This window comes from Cricetulus griseus (assembly GCF_003668045.3).
Source record: "Cricetulus griseus strain 17A/GY chromosome 1 unlocalized genomic scaffold, alternate assembly CriGri-PICRH-1.0 chr1_0, whole genome shotgun sequence".
Classification (NCBI taxonomy): Eukaryota; Metazoa; Chordata; class Mammalia; order Rodentia; family Cricetidae; genus Cricetulus; species Cricetulus griseus.
In genome coordinates, this window is record NW_023276806.1 from 151434274 (window position 1) to 151455553 (window position 21280).

Consider the following 21280-nt stretch of genomic DNA (forward strand, 5'->3'; position numbering starts at 1 on the left):
TCACTCACCCCCACCTCACCCCACCTCACCCCCACCTCACCCCACCCTCACCCCCAACCTCACCCCCACCTCACCTCACCTTCACCTCACTCACCTCACCCCACTCACCTTCACCTCACCTCCACCCCACCTCACCCCACCTCACCCCCACCTCACCTCACACCTCACCCCACCTCACCCCACCTCACCCCCACCTCACCTCACCTCACCTCACCCCCACCTCACCTCACCTCACACCCCACCTCCACCTCCCCATAAGCTTGGCCATAGAGAGACAAACCCTGGGATAGAAGCCTCATCAATCCTTGGTCAGAACTTTGACAGCCTTGCTTAGAGTTTTCAAATCCTCACACTTATGTGATCATTTCCGTGTTTATTCTTCCTGCCAGTCCAGCTGCATGCTGTGTTTATATAGTTTGAGATCAAACTCACTTTCCAGTGAGCAACTTTTAAACATTGGCTTCCTAGGAAGTTTCTGGAAGGGCAATCAGATCTAGTTGGGAGATAGGACATTTCACTTGTGACACCTGGCTGTGCTCTGGGAAGCTGGCCTCAGACTCTTCACTCAGCCTTGACCTACTCCCACCCTAGATGGACAATAGTGTAAACAAACCCTGTGTTTCCAGCTTCCTGTATCCCCAGCCCCCCAAATCAATATATACCCCTATCCAATGGAAAACACTGGGCCATCCCGTGTGTCTTGGTTCAGTTATACCCCAGAAAGTGGGTCCCTTTTCTCTATCCCCACAATACTTTGGCAAACCAGGCTGTCCTGGTCAGCTTTAACTGTCAATTTGACACAACCTAAGGCCATCTCAGAGGAGAGACTCAGCTGAAGAATTTCTTAGATTAAATTAGCCTATGGCATATTTACAGGGATGTCGTAACTGGACAATGGTGTAAGAGGGCCAAGCCCACCGTGGGCAGCAGCATTCCCTGGGAAGATGACCCTGAACCACATAAGAAAGCCAGATGACTATATGCCAGTCATCAAGTCAGCTAGCAAGCAGCATTTCTTCATAATTTCCGGCATGCTCCCTTGGTCAGAGCTAACACTGTGTGAAATGGTAAGGAGGCCTGCCCTCAAGTTCCTGCTTGAGTTCCTGTCTTGACTTTCCTCCATGATGAACTGTAAGCTGAAATAAGCCCTGTCCTCCCTTAAGTTGTTTTCAGTCATGGAATTAATGATAGTGACGGAATGAAATTAGAACACATACCATATTGTGGTTGTCTGTGTCTATTCTTCTTAATTATGAGCTTCTTAAGGTTAGAGGTTGTTATAGACCACTCCTCCCCCAAGACCCCTCCATAGAACCTGGCACACAGTAGGTGTTCAAAGTCTACAAAACAACTACTACATGTAAGTGAGCTTAGACTTCATTTAGGTCCTGTTGTCTGAGCCTTCACATTCTGGTTTTTTCTACTGCTGTGTAATACCAATGCTTGAAAGGACAATCCTTGTTTTAGCACCTCTGCCAGTGTCTGTGAGTTAGGAACTTGGGAGAGCTTGCTCTCTCAGCACTGGGCTGCACTCTGACGAGAAGTGAAGTGGGAAGAGCATGGGCCAGGGACATGTGCACACACACACACACACACACACACACACACAGACACACACACACACACACACACACACAATGTTGTCCTCTGAACTCCATATGTACACCATGATACACACATTTATGTGGACACACACAAAATTGTCCCCTGACCAACGTATGTGCACCATGACACACACATGTGCACACACACAAAGAAAAAATAATAATAAAAAGAAAATGTGTAGGAAATAATTAAGAAGCAATTCTTTTGCATTCTCTTCTTGCAGGATTTGGCATGTTCTCTTTGGTCCCTTACATATCTCTACTGCGACACTAATCCCAGTGGTCTGACACTCCCCATTTGCCTGCTCACCCCCATTCTTAGGTGCTTGTTCTCTTAGGACTTTTTCAAAAGACTACTTTATTTGATGTACATATGGGTGTGCCTGCTTGTTTGTATGTGCACCATGTAAGTGCAGTATCATCAGAAGTCCAGAAGAGAGCACTGGGGTCCCCAGGGAATGGAGTTACATGCAATTTAGAGCCACCTGGCATTCGTGCTGAATATTACACCCAGGGCCTCTGCATGAAACACAAGTACTCCTAACCAGTAACCATCTCTCCCACCCAGGGCCTCTGCATGAGACACAAGTACTCTTAACCAGTGACCACCTCTCCCACCCCAGGCCTTTTCTCAACTTCTTTTTATTCTCAGTGCACAGGACAGTGTTCAAATAATGTGAACAATGGGAGAGTGCTAGTTTCACAACCATGAATGCACAAATTTGAACAGTGTGGGCTGATACTTTTCCATATTTTTTTCCAAAGGGAATAATAGAATCTAACATTCCAGAAAAAAAGAACTCTTTCAGGAAAAAAAAAAAAAGCAACATTGATCCATGTTTTCACTAGAAATTCCACAAAGACCTGGGGATTCCTTACCCCTTGGCTTCTGGAGTCCTCTCTAAATTCTCCTCCCCAAAGCCTTTGTTGGATTGAGAAAGTCTGTCTTGCTCCACTAGGCCAACAGCCAGAGGCCACAGGGCCTCCAGACACAGACACAAATGTGCAGGGTGGAGTCCATGATAGCAAGGATCCAGGCCCAGCTGGAAGGCAGCCATGGGTTCTGCCGGAGCAAGCGGCTGCAGGAAGTGGAGGAAGAAGGAAGTCATCTTGTTGGCAAGCCCCACCCCTTTTCCATTTCCCAAGAGGTCAGGCAAATGTCATCAGATGAATTTTTCCAGACATGAACAGGGGTTCTAACAGGAATTTAAGAGGAGACAGCTCATTACTGACACACATAAACACAGAGACACACACACTACACATACCTACACATACACACACACCCACACCCACAGATACACCCACCACACGCGCACACACACACACACACACACACCTACACACACCTTTCTTTTAAAATTTAAACTTCAGAGCTCCAGCAGCCTCCCTGAAGTGATCTTAGGTTATGAGATTCATTCCCTGAAAGGCCCAAACCCACAGGAAATGGCCACCAGGGCCCAGGCTAACAGCCCTGTATGTCCCACCTAACTTCTTCCAAGCTGTGTGGAGTACCACACAGCTTCAGGCACAGAGAAGGTACAGAGTGGTGCTTGGTGGCCAAGGGGGCCTTGCTAGTATGATAACATCCAACTGTCGCTGAGTCCAATCCAAGTGTGTGTTGATTCTCCCTTTCTGAATATCCTTCCCAGAACCCAACAGCTAGAGCATTTTGTTTTCCATTCCCCAAACATAGCTGGAGTTAGAGCTTTCCAGTTTCTTGCTCTCTGCTGTTTAACACACATGGCAATAAAACACAGAACCATTTTCCATGATATTTAGTTAATGATGCAGTATCTGGCAGCATCTCCATCACCAAAGCCATCCTTGGGAAAAGTTCTCATTCAAACACCCTAGAAGTTGTTTTGCACTGGCGGGTACTTAGACTTGGACATTCTCAAGCAATCTGGATCTTATTTTAACTGAAACTCGTTTATTCTCCTCAGAACAAAAGAATTCCAACAATTTGACAGTCCTTCACACTGCTATGTCACCAGTGAGAGACTTCCTGAACTCCGAGAAACAACGCCGTGTGGCTTGGGAGGTCAGGAATAGAGAGCATGCCTGGTGGTGGTTGGGGGCATCTGTTTTTAATTGTCCTCATTCTGCATCCTAGGGGCCACACAGTCAGGAACTGAACTCCAACAATGCACCCAGAGCTTTCAGGCCAGGCATAATCCCAGAGCTCTAAGTCCCGTTCTGACGGCAACCCACGCATGATCCACACAAAGCAGGAAAGCAAGGAAGTTTGCTGCTCGATTCTCAGAATGCAGTATCAGATCAAGAGTCCAGATACAAAACAGCATCCTCCCAATCTGTCCTCAGGAGACAACAGATATCTAGGGTGGCCATGATCTACATGCTGACCACCTAGAAGATGGATGCCCCAAGACCCCTGAGCCTCATCAAATTGTGCCTGAATCTTTTAGAAGAATTGGAAACTATTATTCTAGATGGATGGATCTCTATTGTTTTATGTCAGCACCCTAGAGACAATGGTCTATTCTGAGTTATTTATTTACCCGCATCTTGACTCCCTTTCCTCTTCTTACTCTCACTCAGTTGGTCCACAAGCAATCATTGAATACTCGCCTATGTCCCTGGTTATCTTCATCCTGAGGGTTATTAGAGAACACAGTTCTTATTTGTCAGAAAGTGCTAAGTTGTGCTTCAGTAGCAAACAGCACCAAGAAGAGAATGTCTTAGGTCTACCAAGGTTTATTCTGGACATGCTTCTTATTCATTGAGGGTTGGTGGAGTGCTCTGATTACACAATCCATAGTCAGAAACATAGAATGATACAACCATTAGAGGCAGAAACTCCCTTACAGAAGTAACAGGGATGATGCGAACAGGTGTTCTTCTTCTGAGCCTGGTCAGGGAAAGCCCCCCCAGGCTAGGATTCTCAAGCTGAAACACAGATCGTGGGGAAGAGGGAGTCTTAGAAGAAGCTTGTGGTAGAGCACTCCAAGAGGAACCAGTACTGTCAACACCTTTTATCAAGATCAGGCTTGTCACATGCAAAGAACTAGAAAACATCCAGTGTTGCTGGACCCCAGTGAATGTGACGGAAGGTACAGGATGATGAGGGGTTAAGGTAGCCAGGAAGTATGCATGTTAATTTCTTTCTTGTCACTGTGACCAAATTGAGAGGGGAGGGTGGATTTCAGCTCATGGTGCCTGGGGTTACAGCACAACACAGTATGCAAAGCATGGCAGGATGTTGCTGGCACTTCCCACTGCATGGCAGTCAGGAAGCAACGACCACAGGCTGGCATCGGAGGCTTGTATACCTTTCAAAGACCCACCCATCATCCAAGCCCTACATCATAATGTCTCCCCAGCTTTCAAAGGAGCACCACAATTCAGAGGCTAAATATCTCGGAGTAAGCTTGATGGGGACAATTTAGGCTCAAGTCATAACATTCTATCACTGGTCCTAGAGGTTCATGGTCATCTCATAATGCAAAATTCATTCCAGTGTCATAGCTTTCAACAGTCTCAATACTGTTCAAAATTCAAAAAGCGTCTTCTCAGACTCAAGACGTCTGGACTATTAGCTGGCTGGATGAAGCAGCAGTGGTATTGTATTGCACAGTGAAATTGTATTCAGCCATAAAAAAAAGAGTATTATTCTTGGGACTGAAGAGGCAGTTCAGTTGAAAGAGTTTGCTAGGATGCACAAAGCCCTGGATTTGGTTCCCAGAAGTTTGGGTATGGTGATGCAAACCTGGAAACCCAGCCCTTGGTAGGTGGAAACAGAAGAACTATAAATCCTGGGTCATCCTCAACTATATAGTGGTTTTTGAGGCCAGTCTGGTTTAGTGAATGAATGAATGAATGAATGCTCAGAAAATGGATGAAACTAGAAATTGTGTTGAGCAAAGTAAACCAGACTCATAAAACAAATACCACATGCTTTCTGTCATACACTGACTCACTCATTCTATTGTCTATCAATCATCTATCTTTCGATCTATCATCTATTTATCTTTCTATCTATCTAGTTATCATCTGTCTATCATCTAGCTAGCTATTTAAAAATAGAACAACATGAAAGTAGAAAGGGACCAATAAGAGATGAAGAAGTCTACAGGCAGTAGAGAGGAATAAAAAGGAAAAGCTAATGGAATTATGAGACATAAGAACAGAAGGGGGTCCTAGCTCAGGGAAGGATGGGGAACCATGGAGAGCAGGCAGGAAGGAAGAGGGGAGTTGGGCAGGACAAATGTATGTATACTTGAGGGTATAGCTATGTACATGTATGAAAGTGCCATAATAAAACCTGTGACTTGGTATGCTAAGTAAAATGAAATTAAAACTATTTTGAAAAATAAAAGCAGCAGACTGTTAATCACACAGACAAGGTCCATGTGACCCCTACAGACTGAGGATCTTTCCTGGCATGGCCACTTGAGGCTGCAGCCACCATGGTGTGGAAGCAATCAGTTCCTGGGGTGTTACAGAATGTCACACAGACTGAAATAGCTAGCTGCCTCATTCAAGTGGAAACTTCCTCTCTGCCCAGCTCCTCTCCTGAGGGATGGACAGAAACTGTTCATGCAGTTCAGGACATCAGATGCAGCCATGGCTTCGCTGTCACCCACCCTCTGCCTTCATTTATCTTTCTATCTATCTAGTTATCATCTGTCTATCATCTAGCTAGCTAGCTATGTAAAAATAGAAAGACATGAAAGTAGAAAGGATTTTCTCCGACACATCCTTCTCCATCAAGCCCAGCAGGGAAACAGCATAGCAGAGTGGGCAGGCCTCTTGCTAGCAGAGAAAGACCCCCGTGCCCACAATTAATTACATACATTTATTGAAGGGCTGGTAAGCAAATCAGTGTCATTGATGATTTATCCCCTAATTTGCATTGAGCATGTACCTCATAAATCAATAAGAGAAAATAGCATTAAAGCATTGGTGTCAACTGTCAGCAAAATGCACTGTACTGATTCTTTTAATTAAAAGAATGTGTGTGGTGAATGTGTCCATGTGTTATATTAGATATGGTCCATTTTTAAATTGCTTTTTCCATCAAAAGCCACAATAGGATTTTGGCTGAAGACAAAGACCTATAAATTCACAGTAAGCAATAAGAGTCCTGGTGCTCTTGGGTAATGTACAGTAACCTGACAGGTAGCCCCATCCAAGGGCACCCTGGGAGTGGAGATGATGTTGCTGGGTCCAGGCCAGGTGAAATGAATCCAGAGCCAGAGCTACTGCTGACACTGAATCAGAATGGCCATGGAAAACAGTGAGATCTATAGTTTCCTCCTGTTCATCCCTGAGTAAAGACATTTCTAGCGTTTCCATATATGGAATATAAAAGTCCAGCAGTTGCCACATTTAGGAATAGTGAAAATTAGTGTTGCTTTCTCTCTCCCACAAGGTTCTAAGGATTAGATTGATCTTGCATAAGAAACGAAAAAAGGCAATATCAAGAAATCACACAATTCTCCCAGAGGAAGAAAAAAAGTACCTTTCGATACAGGATGGATTTCCATTCTGCCCTTGCCTGACACCAGCCATGTTACTAAAGCGGGTGGCATGTGGAGGGACTCTTTTAAGACTCCCTTTCATACAGGGATACTTTTGTCTCAGGAAATGCATGGACATCCAGTCCATCAACAGCTCTAGCCCACTGGGGTAAAGATAGCCAAAGACAGCCAGGATAGGGTGGGAAAGTTCTGTGGCGGTCTAGGTTTGAATGCAAGCTTGCAGTCAGTAGTCACGGGTTAAAATCCTGGATCAGGTAAACACCAGTTGTGTGAGTTGGGGCTGAGTATTTACATTCCCATCGCCTCTGTATCTATAAAAGAGAAAAGGGGCAAAAGGATACTTGTGGCTCACAAGAGGATTTCAGAATTACAAATGGTAACATCTGTGCATCAATTAGTGGAGTGATTATGTTCAACACCTAATACAGGGGCTGGAGAGATGGCTCAGAGGTTAAGAGCCCCAACTGCTCTTCCAGAGGTCCTGAGTTCAATTCCCAGCAACCACATGGTGGCTCACAACACCTAATACAAACAAAATAGACGAGCTGTTTGTAGACACAGGTGTGGGTGGGGCAGGAGGAGCATATGCACCCTGCCCACCAGAGCAAGCTCAGACCCTATTGTCCGGCACTGCACACATAATTAGTATGATGTAAAGAAAGCAACCAGAACTGAACCAACAGCTTTCTTCTGCTAGTTAGCTTTCATAATTCTGGAAGGTTCTATGTAGGCTGATGTGGAAGAAAAGGCATCGATAGCCTTACCCAGCTATGAATTTTGCCATCTACAAGACCAGCTTGCCAAGCAAGATGTGTCCAGTTGTACAATAGTGGCACTGCTATTAAGAGAGTAACCAACTGGTTCCTGACTGGATTTGAGACCTGCTTCAGGGGGGAGAGTCCATGCTTGTTACCTTAAACCTGGTCAAGCACCCATGCCAAAGGAGATCATAGACCTAGGTAGGACTGAATATTGTTTTCCAAATTCCTTAGGACATAACCACCTCGTAAATGAGCTGACATCATCAACATGTCCTTTGCATGCTAGTTCAAATTAGACACTTGTCCCTTAATGCCCAGATGAAGTCAAATAAGACATGAATATATCACAAGGGCCTTATTACTGGTTTTTCCTTCATCCCTCTTCTAGCTACTTTCTTTGTCATAGAAATCAGAGGCCCTAGTTAATGATCAGCAACTAGCTTTTTCTCACACATGCCTGCCAGTGTGATGTTGAAACTGGAAGGAAGAAAGAGACGCAGCATGGAGAGGAGCTGGCCGGCCCTCCTAGGTAACCAATCTCCCTCTAACTCCATGTTCACACTCTTCTCAGCCTGGAATGTCCCTTTAATGCTTGGTCTGCCCCTCCCTCCCTCCCTCTCTCTTTCTCCCATATGCAAACTCTCCTGTCTTCCTTTAGGGGACATAGGGAAATGGTACCCACCTCCAGAAATTATTTCTATCCCCCAAATAGCTGTGGCTCTCTGAGGTCTCGGTTTACAACCCTGCTCAGGCACCACCTAGACAATTTATTTAAGATTATTTCCTCAGGAAAGAATGACTTATTTCCTGTCTTTATATCCCTCACAGTGCAAACATGCAATAGAGGTTGAGTATTAACAGAATGGAGATGAAGTAAAATTTTGTGGTAGGTATGCTCCAGGCAGCGATGACAACTCTCTCTAGCAAGCCTCACATGCAGAGGCCCATCTGTCCAATGTGTCTCTGCAGCTTTTGTCTTGTCCTCTCCACTGTAAGAGCAGAGTCACTGGCACATAACGTGTCAACACTACATCACCAGACCTCAGGCTTTCAGGTCAGAACTCAGGGCAAACCTTTCCAGTTCCCATGACCTCACTACACAAAATCACAGGGCAGGTGGGCACCGCCCTCACTCTGCTTGATGGTAAGAACAGAGACATCAGAGCTTGGACACTCCTTGATTTTTGCAGGCTCAGCCACACTCAAGGGTTTTATAAAAGAAATGTGGGTTGTTTGGCATAGGTTATGACCTGACATTAACCCGCCACAGGAATCCTAAGTCCGAGAACCTGGATTTAAAATACATGAATTTTTAAATTTTTTAAATTGTAGATCTGTAATATTCAAGTACTAAGAAGCTAGTTTTTACTGCTTTCTTATGTAAGTGTGTAAAATCTTGAATATAGAGCCTGCAAAAAATATAAAAGATTATGTGTACAAGATATAAATACATAATTGTGAACATATCATTGTTGATCTATGAGTTAACCAGTCACTCTATATAAAACAGGCCAGGAATACAAATACAAACATAAATGTGAAATACACCCAATTCCCATGATCTTACTAATGAGGAAAAGAATATCATAAGTATAGATCCATTAATATCTTTGGATACAGGTATCAGAAAATGCGGATTCACACTGATTTCAACAGTGTAATATTAAGTGTCAAGCTTGAAGGAAGGGTGGCAAGACCATTGAGAACCAGACTCCATCCATTTCTTTATATCGTCAGTATTATTTTCTTCTTTTGTTATTTAACTCGTCTGTGCCAATTTCTGATGTGGTGTCTGGACATGACAATTTCCAGGGGCAAAACAGGCTAGCCACCATGCTGTCTTTCTTTTGTGGAAGAAAGTATACCTTCTGCCTAAGCCTCCAGATGCTCTCCTTCCCTATCTCAGTCTCCAGGCCTGGATCACAGTCCCGTCCCTACATCCATCACTAGCAACAGTGATTTGAGGCTGAGAAGAGGGTGCATCCCTATGAGTGTGGTCCATTCTCACAGAGTCCCATGGGAAAACAGACTGTATTAGACAGGGTTCTCTAGGGGTACATTTATTTACAAAGTATCTATGCTCGGGTATATATTTACAATATATTCTCTAGAACGTGTGTATAATAAAAGTGATTTATTGGCTTGGCTTACATGACAAAGGCTAAGAACTTTATCAGTGGCTGGCTGTGGACCAGAGCAGCCAAGTTCCCAGGCCAAAAAGCAGGACATCTTGGGCAGCCTCAATCTTTACTAGAAAGCTTGTGTGTTCCCTGAAGAGGAGCTAGCATTAAGTCCATCCTGAGAGGCCAAAAGAGTCTGCTGTCAGCAGATGGCAGCCCTGGTAGATGCCCTCACTCAGAAAAAAAGGGGACTTGCCAACCTGCACCCTGCCTTCCTTGGACGTCCTTTATCACCTAGGGCACCAGTACATTGGAGAATGTGACCCACATTCAGGGAACCCTTTTCCCCTCAGGCTCTGTGCCATGTGTCAATCCTCTCTGGAAGTGCCCCCCCCCCCAACTCCAGGCGTACAGGTGTGTTCTATTAGTGCTACCTGTCTCTCAAAACAGTTGACAACTAAGACCAGTTATCACAGGCACTGAAATGCAGTTGAGTCTCCAGATATTGGCAATAAGGGTGGACAGATGGCAAAAAGTCAGCCAACAGAATACACAATGTTAAGTTGGCATTTACTGGTGTGAAAACTCTTTTGTACGTGTGGCCACTCAAGTGTGAACTCCAAGGATCAGGGATCTTTGCATGTTTTGCTCTATACATCTAGAAAGCACCGACAGAGTGTCTTGGAGAGAGGGTTCCTATTGTCGTGAAGAGACACCATGACCATGACAACTCTTATAAAGGAAAGCATTTAAATGGTGCTTGCTTACAGTTCAGAGGTTTAGTCCATTATCAGCATGGCCAGTAGCAATGGTGACATGCAGGCAGACATGGTGATGGAGAAGGAGCTGAGAGCTCTATATCATAATCCCCAGACAGTAGAAGCAACTGTGTCACTGGGTATAGGGTGAATACAGGAGACCTCAAAGCCCACCCCCACAGTGACACACTTCCTCCAACAAGGCCACGCACCTCCTAATAGTGCTACTCCCTATGGGTGCCTTTTTCTTTCAAACTACCACACAGAATATATGCTCCAAAACTATGAATGAATGAACAAAATCCTTAATACATTATTGCACTCTGATTTCACACATGTGGAAATAGATGGTAAGAGTTCTCATGTAGATCATCTAGTTTTAGTGATTGTAACCAAAAAGGACTTAAACTTGTATGTGGAAGACACCAAATCCATTGCTTATTCCAGCCACATTGACCCAACTATCTTGCTTATTAGAGAGACTCAGCTAAAAGTGGTCTGGAATTTCTGAAGCATGGGTATTGATTGTTGCTGGGACAATTAGGAGACTGTAGAGAAGATGTGTGTAATCTGCAGTGGAGTTCTAAGCATACACATTCATATACACATTCATAAGGATAACAAGTAACTTTCTAAATGGCATCAAATCCAAAATTTTGACTTCACTCAGTGATTACAATCAAGTAGTCTATATGAGAGCACAAGAAAAGATTTTTCTTATTTTTACATGTTTTGTGCTATGTTTGCTTACTATATTCAACAGCCAGACTATACCAGCTTCTACCTTGACATGTCAGTATTTGCCTTAAGTTATATATAATAGGAGATCGGATTTATAATCTGAATCGGCGCACCTGGACCACTTCATTTGCCAATACAGTCATTCCACAACTATTTGCTGGCTACTTCATGGGTTATAAACTATTCTAAACACAGAAAATGTAGCACCAGGTGGTAGTGAGAGCTAGGAAGGAAAATGAAGCAGTGGGCAGGGTTAGAGTCTCAGGGCAATGGAATGGGAGAGTAGACAGGTGATTATATACATACATACATACATACATACCATACATGCATATGGAGTGAGAGTGATGTTAGAGATAGATAACCTCTCAGCCAATGTAAATTTTATCAGATCTGAGAAAGAGGTGGGAAGAGGCCAGTAGTCAATGACACAAGGAACAGAATGAGCAAACAGAAGGTACTATGTCCCTGAGTTGAAGAAGTCCTGCTGTGTTAAAGAACAACAAAAAGTTGGTGAGATCAGAAAGGTCAGATAGATAATATGAGGGTAGGGTTGAGGTCAGAGGTCCTGAAACATGGCAGAGCCAGTACACACATACCGACCTCATCAAATTTCATCAAGGGGCAGGGATATGTCTGCAAAGGCACCATATCTACAGACACAAATGAAATTGCCCATGAAAATAAGAGAAGTGATGTAACACAGTGGTCATGGGGGTGGAGCTAGATGCCAAAAAAAAAAAATCTTGCCATAATATACTGATACTGCTATGGTTTAAATGGGACCCCAAAATGAATACATTGGAAACAACTCCAAGGTAATGGTGTTGGAAGGCATTTGGGTCATGAATTCTTCATTTCAGTGGATGGACAGATGACTCTCAGATGAAGAAGTAAGAACAGTGGAAGACTATTCACCATAAGAAACTACACAGTTCGTGAAGAACTAAAAGGCAGGAACTTGAAGGCTCTAAACACAACAGTAATGATAAATAGATGGAAGAACTAATGACCAAGAGTTGCTCAGGACACGTGTAAATATTCACTAAATTGTGGTACTATAGTCCATAAATACATACTTACTTGTGTTAACCAAAACAAAATTTTAATTGCCTAAGGAGGTAGAAGTATTAACTGTCCTGATTTGGTCTTCACATACCACCTATGCATTATCACTCTGTATTATATAAATTTGTACACTTCAAACAAAAGGTTAGTGAAATGGTCACAGGAATGGGTTTTTTCTCCTGCTCTTCAACAGCACAGAGACACTGTTTATTCCTTTCTGGCCCTTTCCACTTTCTACCACATAAGGAAGTAGCAAGAAAGAAAGTCCTTATTTAGACATTGACCTTCTGATCTTGGACTCACTCTCTCTCTCTCTTCTCTCTCTCTCTCTCTCTCTCTCTCTCTCTCTCTCTCTCTCTCTGTGTGTGTGTCTGTGTGTGTGTGTGTGTGTGTGTGTGTGTGTGTGTGTGTGAGTCCACGCATGTGTGCACACCTGTAAGGGCTAGAGATAAACATCGGATGTCTTTCTCTACTACTCTTCATTTTAATTTTTGAAGACAGGGTCCCTTCGTGACTAGCTGGCACCAAGCTCTGGGCCTCTATCTTTCTCTGCCCCAACCCCAAGTGCTGGGTGATGCCACCATAACCAGTTTTTACTGTGAGTGCTAGGGACTCAAGCTCAGGTCCCCACACTGTACAACAGACACTAAACTGATGGCAAGCCCCCAGTCCCAGTCTTAAACATTTCAACCTCTAGAGCCGAGAATGTACATTTGCGTTCCTTATAAATTATTTGATCTACAGCACCTTCTAAGAGAATGGAATGGATGAGGATACATATTTTGTTGCCAGACTACTTATGTGATGAAAAGCAGGCTTTATTCACTGTAAAATGAATCTGCTATACCAACTTCCCTATTGTCCTCCTGTGAGGACTTCAGCAAAATAAATTTTGTAGCATGATTAAACTTTTGCAACAGCGTCTGATCAATAGCCATGGTTCAGTTAAAGGCTCACCACTGCTGTGATCACTACTCTTATGGCTATTGGCTCCTGATATTCAGCTAATAGACACACTCACAGATTAGGCTCTCTGCAAGCCAGGCTAAATATTCAAAGCGAAGTCTCACCACAAAACAAGCCCTCTGCACTTGTAGCCATGGCCATGATGCCCCTCTTGCAAGTCTGGCAGCCTCACGAAGTGGCTGAGAAGCTGGTATCCCCAGTGTCAAGCAGAGACTAGCCTGCTGGCCTGAGTGGAAAGGAAGAACAAAGCACCCTCTTTCCCAGCCCTAGGCCTCCGCTCAGGATTGCACGCCTCATCAGCTTTTAAGACTGCTTTCCCCACCTGCTCCTCACAGACGAATGTGACTCAGCCAGCTGGACACCTGGGCCTGGGTTGGAGCCAGGGCAGAGGCCATGGCAGCAGAGAATTTCTGGAAAGCCTGGGATGGAGGCAGATGATTTTATGGGCATCAAGGGACCCTACAGCCCATGTCTGCAAAACCCTCTGCCCTCTTCTCACCATGTAAGGAAGAAGGGAGAGCCGTTTAGTTTTTCTTCAAACTGATTCCAATGAGCTTCACATTATGGGACAAAAATGACTAAGGATGTGGACCCTTAAAGTATTGGTCAACAGGGGAGGGAAAGATAAGGCAGGTTATAAAGATAACAGATAGCAAGAATTGGGCTCTGAGGGGCTATGAGTCAACAGTTCTGGGCAACACCAAGGCTAAGCATAGCATCTGTGCTCCTTCCTGCTTTGGGCCCTTTCTTTATGATTGAAACAAATGAAATCAAGCATCCTTTGTCATTACAGCACTATGGACAGTCTTTCTTATTAAAAATCCACTCACTGTTTACCAGACCAGTAGTGCAGTGACTCCCCGGTGCTCTCTAGAACCCCAATTCTTTCTTCCTAAACGCTAAACCCCACCAGCTCTCCAGATAGTCCTGATTTCTAGGGGTTTCCTTTTTAGTTTCCCCCCCAACAAAAACATTTCTATCTAAGACCTCCTACATTAGATAGAACAGGGACAGACAACAAGGACTCAACAATGCATTGAATATGAACCACAACCTCCACCTCCGCAGAGGCTCACTCCTTACAGCTGTGCTGGCCCGGGGAGAAAGACCTGCTGATAAGCTCTGAAGCCAACTGTGACACCCTGAGAGAACATGTGCCCTCGTTTCTAATATGGGACTGGCCACTCTTTCCTGCCTGCTCAGTGTGGTGGTTTTGATTTCTTTAAACAACAGTCATGGAAGACTTTGAGGAAATTAAGTATTGTATAAAACCAGACAATAGAATGGTTTAAAATTCCTCTGGTAGCACTGGAAGAAGAGATGGGAAGAAGGCAGAATAAGAACACACTCAACAGAAAGACCAATATGACACCACCAGAACATAGGGACTCCACACCAGCAAGATCTGAAAAGCCCAACACAGAGGAGGAAGAAGAGAAAAAAAATTCCTCTGGTAGCATGAACAACCTCATGGAGGCTTTAGACACAATAGGAGGATATCCCCTCACCAGAGGTGTCAATGTTAGGGTTCTAGAAGCCCACAAAATTCTTCCAGCTTTACTCCAAAGTGTTGATTCAATTCTTAGCCACCCTTAAAGAGCTAAAGGCTCCCCAGAATGAGGGCCAATCCTTCCAGAGACACAGTGTCCTTCTGGTCTCTACTCTAGAGACCAGGTTTTGCTGGATACCAGCCTCCCCTTCCTGTCTGGGAAATGTTACACACACACACACACACACACACACACACACACACACACACACACACACCTCCTTGCAGAGGAAAGCCAGGAAGAGTTCTTCCCACCAACCAGCCTTGGAATTTCACCCTACTACCTTGCATCTATAACCAAGACAGGCTGTGACTGCAAGCACTGTTTTGGGGTTCCACACCAGTTACCTCCCCATGCTGTCAGTGAAAGGCAAGCCATGGAGACTACTACACAAGAGTCAGTAGTTAGGGGAGACAGTTTGGGGAGATGACTGAACTGGCATATACAAGCTTTGTGCAGGCCGTTCTCTACCATGTCCCCCATTCTAGCAGGGTAGAGTCAAGTCACTCTCTGACTTTTGTTCATCCCAATAGCTTTCCTTCAAGACTTACTTGTCACTTAAGGTGAACATCCCTATCAATGTGACCTGAGATCAGTTCTCTGTCTCTTAGTCTCCTGGCATTTAATTATTACCCAATAGTTGCCATAGTTAGCACACACAGACAGAGCACTTGCTATTTGGCTCATAGTCACTCATTCACATTATCCTCAGAAGGAAAGTGACTGCCTTAATCTTTCCCAAGCTGAATCACATGAAAGAGTAGCATAGAGAGGACTTGGACAGAGAAACATGATGAAGTACATTGCATCCTGCCAATGCCAATGCCAATTGGCATTGCCAAACAATTCTACATATGCGGTGTTCTGATCATCTACTATGAAGTAAGGCCTTTGAGGTAGTCCCATACCTCATACATATTTTACAATGTAGTAAAGTGTGAAACAGCAGCCGTTTACATTCCTAGTGTTTGGTGGTAAGTATTCCTTCTCATCTGCTCCTTTCAGGGCATATGCACATTCTTGGAGAGGACAATGTGAATTCTAGACAGTATTGCCATAGTAAGGCAAATGCTTAGAGTCATAACTCTTGCTAGTTCTTTAATGTGTTACACATAAATGGAGTGAATATCTAGGGCATCAGTGTGTTCAGGCATCACAGTCTAAGTAAAACTGGGGGGAGTGTTGTTTGGTTTGAGGTTGTTTATCTTTTTTTCTACCATTTCATTCTTTCTTTGTAGGCACAGTTCACTTAGATGCTATGTTTCCTAAAACTTCTGATGTTGGATCCTCACAGACTACTTTATTACCATTGGAATGAAAACAGAAGTGGTTTAGACTATCTTTGCTTTCTTCTAAGTAACATTATACAGACTTTGCATTTTAGGAATATATATGTGATACATATATGCATATATGTATATGCAAACAACTAATGGAAAAGCTGGTAATTTGGAAGAGAACAAGGAAGGGTTTGTTGCTGGGTTTGGAGGGAGAAAAGGGGAATGGTAGGTTATAATCTAAATAACTAGGAAAAGCAAAAAACGTGGGCGGGGAGCAGAAGAGAGAGGATGGCGTGTTGAAATCCAGGCAGTCCAGCCTGGAATCCAAGGTGTTTACCAAAACATTATCATTTCTTACCCAACTCATATTGGGAGTTAAAAAGATAACTAATAAGGATATGCAGTTGCCAATATGATTGTGTTATGGTGTGAAACTATGCAACAGTACCTTTCATAGTATCTGACACTTAGCGGGCCCTCTTTCTTCATCCAACTATCTCCCAATAGTGACTTTTCTTAATCCTCGTCTTCACCACGAGCCCAGGATATGCTGTCCGACATCTATTTGTGAGAGACTTGTGGTTCTCAGTAATTTTGCCCATAAACAGAGCCTTTGGGCTATTGGGAATCATCTTCTGTGACCTCTCACTTTCTAGAAGGTGTACATCTTAGAGGCACACTAGTTCAGTGATCATCATGCCAAAACACAAGTACTTCCAGTCCCATCTAGGCTGTGTAATGGTTTCTAAAAAGCTACTTCGAGAGGGTGCCCAAGAGAATATTGTTCCTACCCCCAATCCAAATCCCTCTACCTTCCCCCTTCTCATGGATGAAGAAGAAGCTGACATTCAGGTAAGGACAGGAGAAAGGACTGGGCATGTTCTTCTTGGCCTCTTTTAAGTCCCCTCTCATCTGTCTGTGGACAGAAAGGCCTTGGTCCCCCCGCACTGCAGGGAAAGCACTCTGGATTTGTCTAGATATGCCAGAGTTAGCCAAATAGTCTCTGCTTCAGGTACTGCATCCAGCCCCTGCTGTGAGTACAATGTCAACAGAGTTTTACCAGTACTGAAAATGCATGCTAGACTGGGGTAGCCATGTTAGTAGCCCTCAGTGCTGCTCCACAATTGTGTCTTCCTTCTCCTCATCCTCTTCCCATCCTGGGCACAGGCTTTGAAAACACTTTATGGAGATTTTGTTAGAAGATTTATGGAGAATTTGTCACATGACCAATTGTGGTCAATATTTTGTAAACTGGAAACAGCATGCCTCGATGGCGGCACAACATGTTCAAAGTTGATGAGACTTGATGTTTCTTGGGTAACCTGGAAGGATCCTAGATGCCAGCACTTCATCCTAATAAGAAGTAAACAGATGAGCAAACTGCGAGTAGACTATTCTTAGCTCTGTTCAAGAAAACAGCAGGACTGTAGAGACAGATAAATGGTTACAGACAGCCATGCCTTGCTGGAGAAGTGCCCACAGGAAACATTAAGGACAGGATAAGTGGACAGGTAATTGGTGGATTGTTGGAGGGGCTAAGCAGACACCAAGGGACCCCATCACAAGCTAAACACTCTTAAGTTTTACTTCTAAGAACTGTACCACACCATTATACTAAACATCAGGTGTACTGAACATTAGGGGGCCCTCATATTGAAATATATCAGAACATTATGTTCTCAACAATGCCTTTCTTCATGAACAACTGTTTGACCAGAGCACAGTCTTCAGGGATTTTATTAGAACCTAAGATGCAGCTGGGAAGTGGAAATCCAAACTCAAGCTCCTTCCAGCTCTTCTGCCACAGGCTGGGAATAGATTAAGAAGTGTCAGGGACTGGAGAGATGGCGCAGTGGTTAAGAGCCCTTACTGTTCTTGCAGGGGACCTGAATTCAGTTCCCAGCACCCACTGCAGGTAGCTCATAACTTCCTGTAACTCTAGCTCTAGGGGGATCTGACACCCTCTTCTGGATTCTGTGGCCATTGCACTTATGCATATAAACCCACATACACACTCATTGCAAATAGAATAAAATATTTCAAAGCAAAGTATTTTTGAAAATAAGTACATGTGTAATTCATAGCCCAGGGGTTAGTGGACTCTTCCAAAGACTGACAACTAAGTATGGGACTATAGGACACACACCCCTACATACCCCCAATACACATCTGACAGTTGTATAAATAAAGTCCTGCACACCACATCTACCTTGGCACAAAAATTATGGTTATTTAAAAAAACACAAAACTCGGTTTAAAGAGACCAACAAGTCAAATATGGAAGCAGTGTTTCCATGATTATTATGCTAAGGATTTAATGACAAAAAGACTTTATAGAAGAACAAATATATAATATAAGGCAGGAGACCTAAGAGACAAAGTTAGAAAACCATTACTGAGATTTCAACACAGATGCTCAGACACATTCACCAGCAAACTAGGAATAGTCTGCTTTAGGGTCTGACAACAGAAACTTGCAAAACTGAACAGGAGAAAAGGGAAAGAGACTAAAACTGAAGTATAAATTGAATTGGTCTTAATAATAAAAACCCAGAGTCAGATATTAGGGGGTGAAAGCTGAAAGATCAGAGAAGCAGAGCAGTAAGCTATGGGAGCTCTTACCTCTACAAAATCCTCATAGCGAAAAGGGGACTGAGGTCCTGTCTCTACAAATCCTCAGACTGAATGGGCCAGGATACTCAGACCACAGCCCTTAGCAAGCCCCTCCTCTTCCTTATAGGGGGTCACTTCCACACACACTGAAGCCACACTCTAAGGCCATTACCTTAAGTCTATTGTTTGGTTTTGAGGAAAAGTGTTTTTCTTTTTGGAGGGTTTTGTTTTGTTTTATTTTTTGTTTTTGTTTTTTGTTTTACGAGACAAGGTTTCTCTGTGGCTTTGGAGGCTGACCTGGCACTCTGGAGACCAGGCTGGTCTCAAACTCACAGAGATCCACCTGCCTCTGCCTCCCAAGTGCTGGGATTAAAGGTGTGTGCCACCACTGCCTGGCTGGAAAAGTGTTATTTATAGAGAAGGAAAATTATATAAGTCAGAAAATGCATAAAATATTGAGGGAATGCAGAGAAAACAAAACCCTTTTTGTTATTATTAATTCAGCCAACAAAGGTTTGCTCAAAATAATAACACTGGCTTTGCAAGAGGTACAGTGGGTAAAGACACTTGCTGCCATGCCTGATGACCCAAGTTCCATGTCTGGAGCCCATGTGATAGGGAGAACTAGCTCTTGAAAGTTATCTCCACATACCATGTGCACAAGTGCACACACACACACACACACACACACACACACACACGCGCACGCACGCACGCACGCACGCGCGCACACACACACACACACACACACACCATTCACAACACACAAGACAGCTTCTGGTTCCACTAATCATGGCTTTATATGAGAACCAATCACAGGCCTCACACCACACCACTGGCAACTTTCTGTTGAGCCTGCTGGGAAGTGTTCCCATTGTAGACTGAGTCTCATTGCTTCAGGGTAAACAAGATCATCTGGGGTTCATCAAGGCTTGTCTTGTTGGGCATGAAGTCTCCCAAGGCCAGGACAGGTATCCAGAGCAGTGGATACGCAGGGGGGCTTCATCAGTCCAGGCTGTGGTGTTCCTTACAGTGCAAGATTAGTTTCCTCAAGGTATCGGCAGAGTGTTAAAAACAGTCAGACTGCCATACTGATAGTCTGGCAATTATCAAATGAGGGGCTGGCTGATTAGTGTCCCCCACTCAGAGCAGGAGGAGTAAAGAGAGGATCTGACTGTCAATCAAATAATTAAATCCCAGCAGTGTCACTTACTTGAAATAAAAGTAAACATAGTGAAGCTACCCCAGTAAGGGGCCATTGTTACCATTGATATGTCTACAGTGTACAAAAGAGCTCAGTTGCCTGACAAAGATAGCCAAGGGGCTGCTGGCCCACCCCTCTCCTGCTGTCCTGTTTCACCTTTCTTTGCCATACAGTTAGCAGCTGGTTGAACATTAAGGCAAAAAGATTTTTCTCTCTGTGAGAATCTCAGCCATAAATCACACAGAGACCCAAATATTTCCTCTGCCTGTTTCCCCATGTATCGTCACCCTTTCCAGCTTTTGTGTTCGTGATCACATGTTCCACAGTGGAAGAAAGAACAGATTATCAGATACCCCAGAACAACTACAGGTGACAAAAGTGTTTTCAGCCCCCAGCACATCACATGTATTTAGACTGTCCTCCCATAGCTCTACTGCAGGGAGACATATGCCGTTTTTCACTTATCCCAAATGAGCCTGGTGGGTGGGTGAGTGTGTGTGTGTGTGTGTGTGTGTGTGTGTGTGTGTGTGTGTGTGTGTGTAACTATCTGTGTCTGTGTGTCTGTCTATCTCTGTGTGTGTCTGTCTGTATGTCTGTCTGTGTGTCTGTCTATCTGTGTCTGTATGTCTGTCTATCTGTGTGGGTGTGTCTGTCTGTGTCTATGTCTGCGTCTCTGCCTGTTTGTGTGTAACATGTGAATGCTGATGTTAAGGGTTGGTTGGTAGAAAATGAAAGCAAAACATACCAAGTCATCTACGCTTTCACAACCCACTTTATGGCATACACCATGTGTCAAATGACTTAAAACACACTGCAACTTTTAATGTTAAGATTGCCTTGGAAACCTAATGTGATCCTTATGCTGACTTAACAGATAGAGAGTTTAAGGTCAAGACCCTCAGTGTCACACAGTGGATCTCCGACAAAGCTGAGTATTGAACACATCTTTTCTCTCTGTCCACAAAGACTTACCCATTGTCTGCTATGCCTTTCTGGGTTCCAAATTTTAACTTCCTGCCCTGTCTAGAGGAGAGTACTTTAACTTGTTTCATGCTACTAGAATAGAATACTCAAAAATGAGTGCCCTATAAAGAACAAAGACATCTTCCTT